The 11289-nt window shown below is 44.8% G+C and overlaps 1 long non-coding RNA gene across 1 annotated transcript; it reads right to left on the bottom strand.

Annotated features, from left to right (window-relative positions):
• Positions 1-1274: 1274 nt before the first annotated feature.
• LOC136610604 (uncharacterized) lies at positions 1275-3972 on the bottom strand. The gene is made up of 2 exons (XR_010790123.1): positions 3933-3972; positions 1275-1723 (listed from the first exon to the last, which is right to left on the bottom strand). It is a non-coding gene; the product is annotated as an uncharacterized lncRNA (long non-coding RNA).
• Positions 3973-11289: the final 7317 nt, after the last annotated feature.

The following is an 11289-nucleotide window of genomic DNA, read 5'->3' as shown; positions in this document are numbered from 1 at the left end:
CACTTTGCAATATAATGTGTGCTTTGTAAATGAGCCATACAGAAGATATATACTTACCTGATCAGGTGCCCCCCCCCCCCCCCCCTTATATTTACCTGTCCGTTGTCTATGGATACGACAAATCCAGCGGTGTCTCTGCATCTTCTAGTCACGCAGGCGCAGTAACTCTTGCCGGCTGGTTGGGTCCTCGTGAACATGCCTGGTGCACGCGCATGTGCAGTCCGCTCGCTCCATGACAACGGCTTTACCGTTGCCAGCTGGCTTCCGCTGAAGAAGAAGAGCAGCTTTCCCTGATGGACCGTTCTCAGCTGAACGGTAAGTATGAAGGGGGGTGCCAGGCTGCCACTGGTCCTGCGGGGGGTGGGGGATCGGGCTGTCACTCAGTGAGTGTTCCCCTTCCAGGAGCAGTACCATACAGATAACGAGGACTGTAGGGCCGGTGTTTCCTGCCTGACCTCAAATCTACTATCTTGCCTGCACAGGTGTGTTTACTCTGTAAAGTGACAAAGTTTTCAAGTAAAGTTTACCAGGCCCTGACCGTTCCCAGGGACTGAGGTACTTAATTACTATACAGTGTGTGGACTCTCTTTATTACCGCCGAGGTTTCATCCTGGTGGGTAAAGGAATGGTGGTGTCACATGACAACATATATTCCTGTTATACAGTATGTATATTGGCCATCCCTCTCCTATGGGTAACTAGAAGAGGCCCAGCGATGCTCCACCCGAAGCTGCATGTGTCCCTCTGGGGAGGAGTCTAGTAAGTGCCACCGTGACAAGTGACAGCTTTAACCTCCCAGCTCCTCAGCGAATGCCCTGTGTCCTGAGTTACCCTATGGGACGCTGCACTTGCACTGATGTCCTATTTTCTATGGAAAGCAAAAAGAAAATTGCACTCCCATGTAAATGCATGTGCAATGCGATCTGTATACTTTTACTATTGAGGGTAAACACCCACTTTTTGCTCGCGATTGTCGATGGGACTTTCTAATGTTAAAAACTGCAGTCCTGGCTGCTGGCAGATCACATGACTCTGCACCCAAATCCCACTGCGTTTGCCATGTGGACCAGAAGTTAGGCTCTATGCAAGTCTGAGAAACTCACATTGAGGCATACCGGTAAGTGGGGGGTAAGGAAGAGGGAATTGGACCAATAAAAGAAAAATCTTGTAGTGTTTCTTAAGTCCAATATGGTTATTACCTATGGGAACAGATTGCATCCCGAAGCACTGAAGTCACCTTCATGGTGCGGTATATTGGATACAGAGACGTAGACTTCTTTTATTTCACATTTTATTAATTCAGTGTAAAATACAGATATAAAACATTGTAATCCCACATGTAAAATGTACTGTACGTCGTCATACTGATCTCTGGAAACATTAGTGTTTAGACGTTTTCTACATTCAACTTACAGCAAGACCCAGATACTGTACCTAGAGGTGGTCAGGCTACAGCGAGTATGTACTGCTTGTAACCCAGTGTCTTGACATTGAACACCACTTCTATATCACATTACCATTGGCCTTAGGTCTTGTCAGTTTCAGGACTGTGGGCTGGACGTTTTTCACACCACCCGTAATATGAGGCCGATTTAATCCATAGATGACATTCATGGGAAGGACAGCCTCACCAGCAAAGTCATTAGTGGAGAGCCAATCATGATCCATGACAGTAAAGACAATGCAGGCAGACTTCCTCCGACACTGCTCTGACGAGACTGAGCTGTGGAAGACATTACAGTATATCAGGGGCACGCAGCTTATTTTACATATACTTTTCCGGTTAGGAGTTGTGGCTTCACGGGAAAGGAGCACAACCTATCTGTGCCATTAGAAAGGGACCCTCCTAAGGGAGTGCTGAAGAATATATCGCTGCCATATAAGCAACAGGAACTACATTTACATAAGGGAACAATGCTGAGATGAAAAATAAAACCATGCTTTCTCTAAGAGCCCTCATCTGCCTCGCATTGCACTTTAGCCTATGGGATTCAGATGTAGGGTAAACCATAACGTAGGTGGAGCATGGGTCATGGAGTAAGCACTTCTAGACTCCTTACATGGTCCATAAAGAGAATGTGTAACAATGAAAACTCCCTTGCAGCTACTATAATGAGTAGAAAGCAGAAGAGCCAGATTCCAGTCATGTCATTATTATATCTGAACTCACTTTCACTCCCTGCAGTAAACCTGCAAACAATTTGTGCTCTGCATTATAATATATCCCCCAGACTCCTAAACTCTGACAAACACCACAGGAGACTCCTAGATGCTTCATTAGAATACAGTGCACAGGCTATTTGCAGGCTTGCTGCGGGGGAGTGAAAGTGAATTCAGAGATAATCATTACATCACTGAAATTATCTCTCTTCAGCTACCCATCTATATATATAAAGACGAAAGCCCTCACTGACTCACTCACTGACTCACTCACTGACTCACTGACTGACTGACTCACTGACTGACTCGCCAAAAGTTCTCCAACTTCCCGATGTCGTAAAAACATGAAATTTGGCACAAGCATAGATTATCTCCAAAATAGGAAAAGTAATTGGGTCCCAACTCGATTATTCAATTCTAGCGCAAAAGAATTGGAATCGAAATTTAACGTACATAATCTAAATCTCTCACTTCCCAATGTCATAGAAACTTAAAATTTGGCACGAGCATTGAATATGTCATAAATAGGAAAAGTTAATGGGTCCCAACTCGATTATTCAATTCTAAGCACCAAAGAATTAGCGTCCAAATTCTACGTACGGAATGTAATTTTCTCACTTCCCAATGTCATAGAAACGTGAAATTTGGCATGAGCATTGATTATGTCATAAAAAGGAAAAGCTAATGTGTCCCAACTCAATTATTCAATTCTATGCGCAAAGAAATTAGCGTCCAAATTTTACGTGCGGAATGTAATTTTCTTACTTTCCGGTGTCATACAAACTTGAAATTTGGCAGGACCATTGATTATGTCATAAATAAGAAAAGCTAATGGGTCCCAACTCAATTATTCAATTCTATGCGCAAAAGAATTAGCGTCCAAATTTTATGTACGGAATGTAATTTTCTCACTTACCAATGTCATAGAAACCTGAAATTTGGCACGAGCATTGATTATGTCATAAATAGGAAAAGCTAATGGGTCCCAACTCGATTATTCAATTCTATGCACAAAAGAATTAGCGTCCAAATTTTACATACGGAATGTAATTTTCTCACTTTCCGGTGTCATAGAAACGTGAAATTTGGCACGGGCATTGATTATGTCATAAATAGGAAAAGTTAATGGGTCCCAACTCGATTATTCAATTCTAAGCACCAAAGAATTAGCGTCCAAATTCTACGTACGGAATGTAATTTTCTCACTTTCCGGTGTCATACAAACTTGAAATTTGGCAGGACCATTGATTATGTCATAAATAAGAAAAGCTAATGGGTCCCAACTCAATTATTCAATTCTATGCGCAAAAGAATTAGCGTCCAAATTTTATGTACGGAATGTAATTTTCTCACTTACCAATGTCATAGAAACCTGAAATTTGGCACGAGCATTGATTATGTCATAAATAGGAAAAGCTAATGGGTCCCAACTCAATTATTCAATTCTAAGTGCAAAAGAATTAGCGTGCAAATTTTACGTATGAAATCTAATTCTCTCACTTCCTGATGTCATTTTATATAAAGGAAACGTTGCATGGTTACCTCCACGTGGTGTTTCCTGGGTAACGCAGAGAACTATGCAAAATGGTGAACATATGTTTTTCCGGTATCTCTAAAGTAACCACAACTACATAAGATTTTCCGTGTGAACACCAGATAAACACCAGTACCAAATTAACTCGGGCGAAGCCGGGTATATCAGCTAGTACATTATAATAGTTTAGTGACATTTTCCCTTTAAAATAGAAGAAAACTGTTACTCATATACTTACAAGTAAAACAGCTCATCATACACTGGGTGTAAAGTTTTAGCTTAAACTTGTGTTCGTTGACCTTTCACCATTGGGAAAATATGATGGGGACAGAGCTCAATGATGACGAAGGGATCACTAAGACCTATAGAATATTATAGCATTAGACATAGAAATCATCTGCAGATAGTCGATCACATATAGCATATATCTTAAAGAGGCTCCTAGTATACATAGCATATTATCATATGTACATTATATAATGCTGCAGAGATCATTAGAAGTAAACGGCCTTCTTTAAACTCTCGATACACAGTTGTTTGTGTCAAACTGTCACTTACAGTACTGCTTTTTTGCAAATGCTGGCTGTAGACACAAATGCAACAGCACCCCCTTTCAAATTTTAAAGGGAACTCGTCACCAGTTTTTGAGATAAACAGGGAGCATGATAGTCTAGCAATTTTTACAAGCATTCTACATATGTAGTTATTAAAATTGCAATTGTCTGATTCAACCCCAAAAACATACCTTCACAGCTGCATTTGCAATCTGTTACTTGGGCCCTCGGAGTCACTGTGGTGGAGCCAAAGCCTTCCCAATGGACTGTTTGTACAGGGACCATTCTGCTTACATTGACCCTCCATGTGCTTGTGACATCATACTAGAAGTGCTGCTGTAAAGGTTTTTTGGAGTGAACAGCACACAGACAATGTGGAGATGGACACAGAGCACAATAAGAGTTTGTCCCTCACACTAGCTATACCCCTCCTGCAGGCCCATAGCAGGCGGGCCTTCCTGCTCTCTAGGTCTCTGCGCTTATCCCCTAGCTGGGAGCTCAAATGAAGAAAATGAAGACACGGTGAGTAAACGGGATTCGTAAGTATGGCACTACCACCCCTCACCTCCCTACTTCCATCTCCCCCTCCTCCTAAGCAGATAAGAGGAGGTGAACCTCTCACTGGCGCTCCTTTAGGCTCTGACGCTGTGGTTGGCACTGCCTTACCCTGCGACATTACAGTTGCAGATCACTGGTCCTTTCAGGTACCACTAGCACTTTTGGGTCCTGTCATCGCAAAAGTGTAGATTTTTAACCATTTGTAGAGCTGCGCCATTTTATTGCTATGATTGTAAAGGCGGAAATGGCCTTCACTGATGGGCATTATGGACATGTTTTAGATCAGTGGTCCCCAACCTTTTTGGCACCAGGGACCGGCTTCAAGCAAGAACATTTTTACAAGGCCCGGCAAGGTTGGGCGGGACATGGGCGGGGCTTTGGTTATATGGGGCGGAGTTATGAAGGGGGTTGGAGTTTAGTGCATTCTTATTTAATTATGACATTTAGAATGTCCTGGCAGTACACACATAGGGCAGAATATAATCTATCCCTCCCCCAGCACACACATAGGGCAACATATAATTTATCCCCCCCCTCAGCACATACATAGGGCAACATATAATTTATCTCCCCCCCTCCCCCCCAGCACACACATAGGGCAGCATATAATTTATCTCCCCCCCCCCAGTAATTAGCAGCCCCCCCAGTAATTAGCAGCGCCTCTCCCTGTAATGAGTAGCCCCCCCTCAGTAATAAGCAGCCCCCCCCCCAATAATAGGCAGCCCCCTCCCTTAGTAATAGGCAGCCCCCCCTGTAGTAAGCAGCTTCCCCCAGTAGTAAGCAGCCCCCCCAGTAGTAAGCAGACCCCCCAGTAATAACAGTAATAAGCAGCCCCCCCTGTAATAAACAGCCCCCCCAGTTGTAAGCAGCCCCCCCCCATATACTTACCTCCTCCCTGCTGTCATCGTCGGTCCCTCTCTGCTTGCCCAGACGTCAGTGTGCAGCCCGGCACGCTTCCCCCCCCGAGTCCTCTCCTGCGGAACTAATGAGCAGGGAACTCGGGGAGGAGGTTCCTGGTTGCACACGGAGGTCAGTGTGTGCCGGGACCAGCGCGATTACCAGCGGGGAGCTGGGGCGCCCCCCGCTGGTAATCGCCTCAGTGGTCAGCGGCGTCGGCACGCTGCGGGCCACATAGCACAAGGCAGCGGGCCCGATTCAGATTAACAAATGATGAAAGTGATGAAGAAGAGTCGTCTGATGAGGATGAAGAAGAGGGTAGTAGTGATGCTGCGAAAGGAAGTGATGAAGCCTCTGGAGAGGAGAGTGAGGAGGAGGATGATAAGGCAGCCTGTAGTAAACTTGTTGTTTGGAAAGGAGTCAAAAAGAGACTCAGAGACTGAATTGGGAAAACCATGATCATCACATCCCTCTGTATGAAATCATATATGTATAGTATTTTGTACTGTAAATGTACATGTTGAGTATTAAAATTAATTTAAATTTTCATTAGTCATCACATATTGGGCACTAATATTGATTTGTTTTAACCTTTGGCTGACAGCTGATGTACATCGGATATGCATGGGGTTTGTATGAAGTGGGCCCTATCTGGCTATTAACAAGTAAAGGCCCGTTTAGACAACGATTATCGCTCAAAAAGCCGTCTTTTGAGTGATAATCGTTGTGTCTAATTGCACTGACATTGTCCAGTTTTCGTTAAGCAGTCGCTGAACTTTCAGCATGCTGAAAGATAGCGATCAGTTATCAGGCATTCACAGCGGAATACAGCTGATAATATTGTTTCAGTTGTATCCCGCTCTCTCAAGACAGGCGGGGGATATAAAGAACACAGCTGTCCAGCTGTGTTCTTCATCCCCCGCTCGGAGCGCTTGGCTGTATAACAGCCGGTCGCTCTGAGCAGGGAACAGCTGGATGCAGAAGACATGCAGCCCCGCTTGTCTTCTGCATCCCCCGCTTGGAGCGCAAGGTGATCGCTCAACGTTTGAGCAATCACCTTGCGCTATAAATGGAAACCCGATTATTGCTCAAAAGACATCTTTTGAGTGATAGTAATTGTGTTTAAATGGGCCTTTACTAGATATGAGCAAGCACGCTTGGCAAGGTCAGTTACTCGAGCGAGCCTCGCTCATCTCGACTAACTGCCCTCTCCTCCGAGCGTGCGCGCGCGGTGGTGGTGGGGGTGGAAGAGAGAGACATCCCGCTCCCCTCCGCTCTTCCCTGCCGACCCCCGCTACCTCACCGAGCACGCTCGGAGAAGAAGGCAGTTACTTGAGATGAGCAAGGCTCGCTCAAGTAACTGACCTTACCGAGCGTGCTCACTTATCTCGAGCCTTTACATCTTGTGGTCAGTACTGGCAGCAGCATTTAAATGGCCCAACAGAAGGGGCTCCCACTGTCTGCTGATATCTGAGATCTCGGGGTGCCATTCATTGTGGAGGCCCGAGAGCTGCCATGGATTTTCGCCTATAGAATGTCTGCAAAAATACAATATACTGTGATACTGAGAAATTGCAGTATTATATAAGCATTCAAATAATTGCAAGTTTAAGTTCCCTGTGGGGACAAACAAAAAAATGTAAAAATTAGAAATCTGTTTACCTTAAGAAAAAAAAGGAAAGTTTCAACCCCCCCTTCTCATTTTTAACATTGGATTTATTAAAGTCCTATCAATTAATTTGTAAAACAAACAAAAAGATTTATCCCACACAGTGAAAAGAAATACACAACACTAAAATTGTGTTGTTTTTGGTCATCCTGTCTCGAAGAAAAGATTTAAGAAGCATTTAAAGAGTCATGATGTATCTGAAAATAATACCAATAGAAACTGCAGGATGTGCTGCAAACAAATGAGCCCTCCTACAGCCTCATCGACGGAAAAGTAAAGTCACGGGGTTAGAAGATGACAATGAAACTTTTAGTACGCAACTTTTTTTTCTTTACAAAAAATATTTTTTTTGAAAGTAGTGAAAGAAAATATGGCCGTATCAAATGTATGCTTTATTCGTCCTGACCCACAGAATAAAGTCAGCATGTCACTTTTGCTGCACCAGGTATGCCGTAAACACAAGATGCCCCCCAAAATAGCACAAGGGTTTTTTCCATTTTATACCACGGAGAAATATTTTAAAGTTTTTCAGTACGATAAGTTGTACCATAGAAAACTACAGCTTGTCCTGCAAAAAACAAGACCTCGAGGCAGCTATGTCGATTGAAAAATTACATTTTTTTTTAAAGCCGGGCAACGGCTTTAATTTTTTTTTCAACAGCTGTCCATGCAATAAAATAATAAAAAATACAAACTGTGACCTCTGATTGGCTGCAGTGGTCACCTGACTTCCACTTTTAGTACAATCAGACCTCACAGGAGCTGCTGCACCGTTATCCAGGGGTAGAAGAAAGTTGTTTTGCGGGAAAACACCTCAATGGAAATGGTGTCCACGGCATCGGGGATCCTGTGTGCTAAGGACACGGCTCCTACGGAGCAGGAGAGGTTGGTCCTATGGATGAGGAAGCCCAAGGTAACAGTAGTGCTGCATATTTCTTGTGTGACACCCTTGTGCTGGTGACATCGATGACGCCTGGAGTTCTGTGGTGTTCGGACGCAGCGCCTACAGAGTGGAAGGGGTCAGTGATGATTGCAGAAGGCCCATGAAACAAGTGCCTTATGGCCACCAGATCGGGGAGTTGCACATGACATGTATATGCTGGTCTGAGACGCCACATGATGGCAAATGCAGTGTATTATGCAGTGAAAAAACGTCCATGGGACTTACCCATAAGTTGTGATTGTGTAAGGAGATGCAGGGTTATGACACAATTCTATACAGCATGTGGAAGTGATGGGTACACATATGTATTTGCCTACTGACAGAGTTATACCCACATGCAGATCCGCGGCAGAATAGCCTTGGCATTCTGCTGTGCTTTTACAGCCATGTGAATACAACCTTCGGACATGTTCACATGTTGCAGATTTTCTGCTGCAGAGAAAAATCCACACTAAAATCTGCAATGATGCGCATTTGCCACAGATTTAACCCCCTCATTTGAAGAGTAGAAACTCGCTGTGAAAATTCGCAGCTCAAATAAAATGTTGCGGATTTAAATTCTGCGTCGCTTGTCATTTTATGCTGCAGATCTTCCCCACAGCATGCGGACGGCGTTTCTTAAAATCCCATCCACAATTCCTGTACTATAAATGCTGTGGATGTTTTCCAGGTGGGAATGCACCTTAAGGCCACCTTCACACATGGCAGAGTCGCTGCGGCTTTCCGCAGGAAATACACACCACATCCACAGCTAAATGGTGCCCATTTGGCTGCAGTTTTTTATTGCAGATCCTAACCCCTGTAGTTCAAGAATTAAATTCTGTAACATAAATGGACATTCTGCAGATTTGTCGCAGAAAATTTCCGCGCCGTGTGAATATTTTTGAAAACTCCTGCCTCTGGATTGTACTGTAAGGCTGGGTTCAGATGGGGCGGAAATTCCGCTGGCAATCTTAAGGCCGAGCTTAAACACCAAAGTGGCCAAGATTTGCGCAACATGCAATGTCAGTAGCCCATTGATTTTTATTGGGCCACTCATACTTAGGTGTGTGAAAAAACACATCATTCACGTGAAAGAGAACTGCAGCATGCACTATAATGTTTGGAGATTGGCATCACGCAGCAAACAAACATCACTGTGTAGTTGTTGTGCAGCGCGCCGCTTCTCACGGCCATAATAATGGTGGCCAAAAACAATTGTACTATATTTTTCAGTGTATCCTCCATATATATATGGCGGCAAATTCTGAATATGAATTCACATGAATAATGCGTCAAAAAGACGCGTACTTTGGCGGCAAAATTACCGTGGACATTCACACGTAGTGGAACCAGTGCGGATTTCAAGCTGCGGAAATCTTGTGGAATTTCCGTGCTGTCCCACTGCGGAAATTTGCGTGAGATTTCCGCGGGATTTCCATCCTATGTGACCGCAGCCTAAGGTCTGCCTCACACATGCGTTACGGTAAGCACCGCGATTTAAATCACGGTGTTTTGCCACAATTTTACTTTCGCTTTTAGCCTCAGGGAGCTGCGGCTGACAGCGGAGTTTAACATACCTCACCATTGATGAGGTGCGCTAAACAGGCAAAAATAGAACAGCCACCACTCGAAAATCGCGGCACTGCGATGGAGCTGCTGTATAAGTGGTCTCATTGAAAACAATTTTTTAATACAAAGGAAAAAGGGAGGAATTAATGCAATTTATATGAATAATATCTACAATACATAGGTAAAAAGGATGAAAACGCCTGTGCTTGGTAATTTATGAGAAGAAATTCATCATGAGAAATTAGGGTAATACAATAGTGTTTAATTCATTCATGCATTTTTCCACCTGAACACCATAAGGCATTAAGCCTCAAGAGAGCGGAAAAACTGTATTAAAAAACTCCAGAAAAATCCATGCTGGGTCTTGGCCAAATAGTGCCTATAGTTGAAGAACAGGAAATTGCAAAGAAATTGCAAAACTGAAGCAAAAGATTGTCAGGACAGCACCAGGACTGACGATGAAATGAGTTAACCAGGCATCCGCCATGTAATGGGACACAGGCAGGATATCATTGCGCAGTACAAGTGTCTCTCCCTCGAGGGTCAGCTGTCTGAGGCTCCACAGTCCATCTTTACGTTGACTTTGGGCAAGAGATTTTGCCAATACTCTAGGACTGCATGACCTTTCCGAATGTGACAACCAGGATCTTCATAAAGTCTAGCTGGATGGAGAAAGGGGACGTACTATGGACTCCACCCTCCCGCAGTTAACTTTGGCTCCTGTAGCTTGACCATATTCCTCACAGGTCCGGATAAGCACCATCACGAAGTTCATTGTCGAGCAAATACTTGGCCACCTGGTTCTCTGGATTTCTATGAATAGACTCTGTAAAGAAATTCATGACACAAAAAAAAGAGAAGATGTGAAAGAAGGCAGTTTTATCTGAGCACAAAAGAGACCCAAGGTTATGGACGGAAGCGGGGGACCGTCGCCAGAAAAAGGGCCGGCCCCGCAAAAAAACAAAGAGGGATGCGGGCGGAAGCGGGGGACCGTCGCCAGAAAAGGGGCCGGTCCCGCCAAAAAGCAAAGAGGAATGCTTGCGGAAGCGGGGGACCGTCGCCAGAAAAAGGGCTGGTCCTGCCAAAAAGCAAAGAGGGATGCGGGCGGAAGCGGGGGACCGTCGCCAGAAAAAGGGCCGGTCCCGCCAAAAAGCAAAGAGGGATGCAGGCGGAAGCGGGGGACCGTCGCCAGCAAAAGGGACAGCTCCGCCAAAAAGCAAAGAGGGATGCAGGCGGAAGCGGGGGACCCTCGCCAGCAAAAGGGACGGCCCCGCCAAAAAGCAAAGAGGGATGCGGGCGGAAGCGGGGGACCATCGCCAGAAAGAGGGCTGGTCCCGCCAAAAAGCAAAGAGGGATGCGGGCGGAAGCGGGGGACCATCGCCAGAAAAAGGGCCGTTCCCGCCAAAAAGCAAAGAGGGATGCG

Source organism: Eleutherodactylus coqui, chromosome 2, assembly GCF_035609145.1.
Source record: "Eleutherodactylus coqui strain aEleCoq1 chromosome 2, aEleCoq1.hap1, whole genome shotgun sequence".
NCBI classification, from domain to species: Eukaryota; Metazoa; Chordata; class Amphibia; order Anura; family Eleutherodactylidae; genus Eleutherodactylus; species Eleutherodactylus coqui.
Note: the sequence above shows the minus strand (reverse complement) of the source record. Positions and strands in the feature narration are given on the sequence as shown.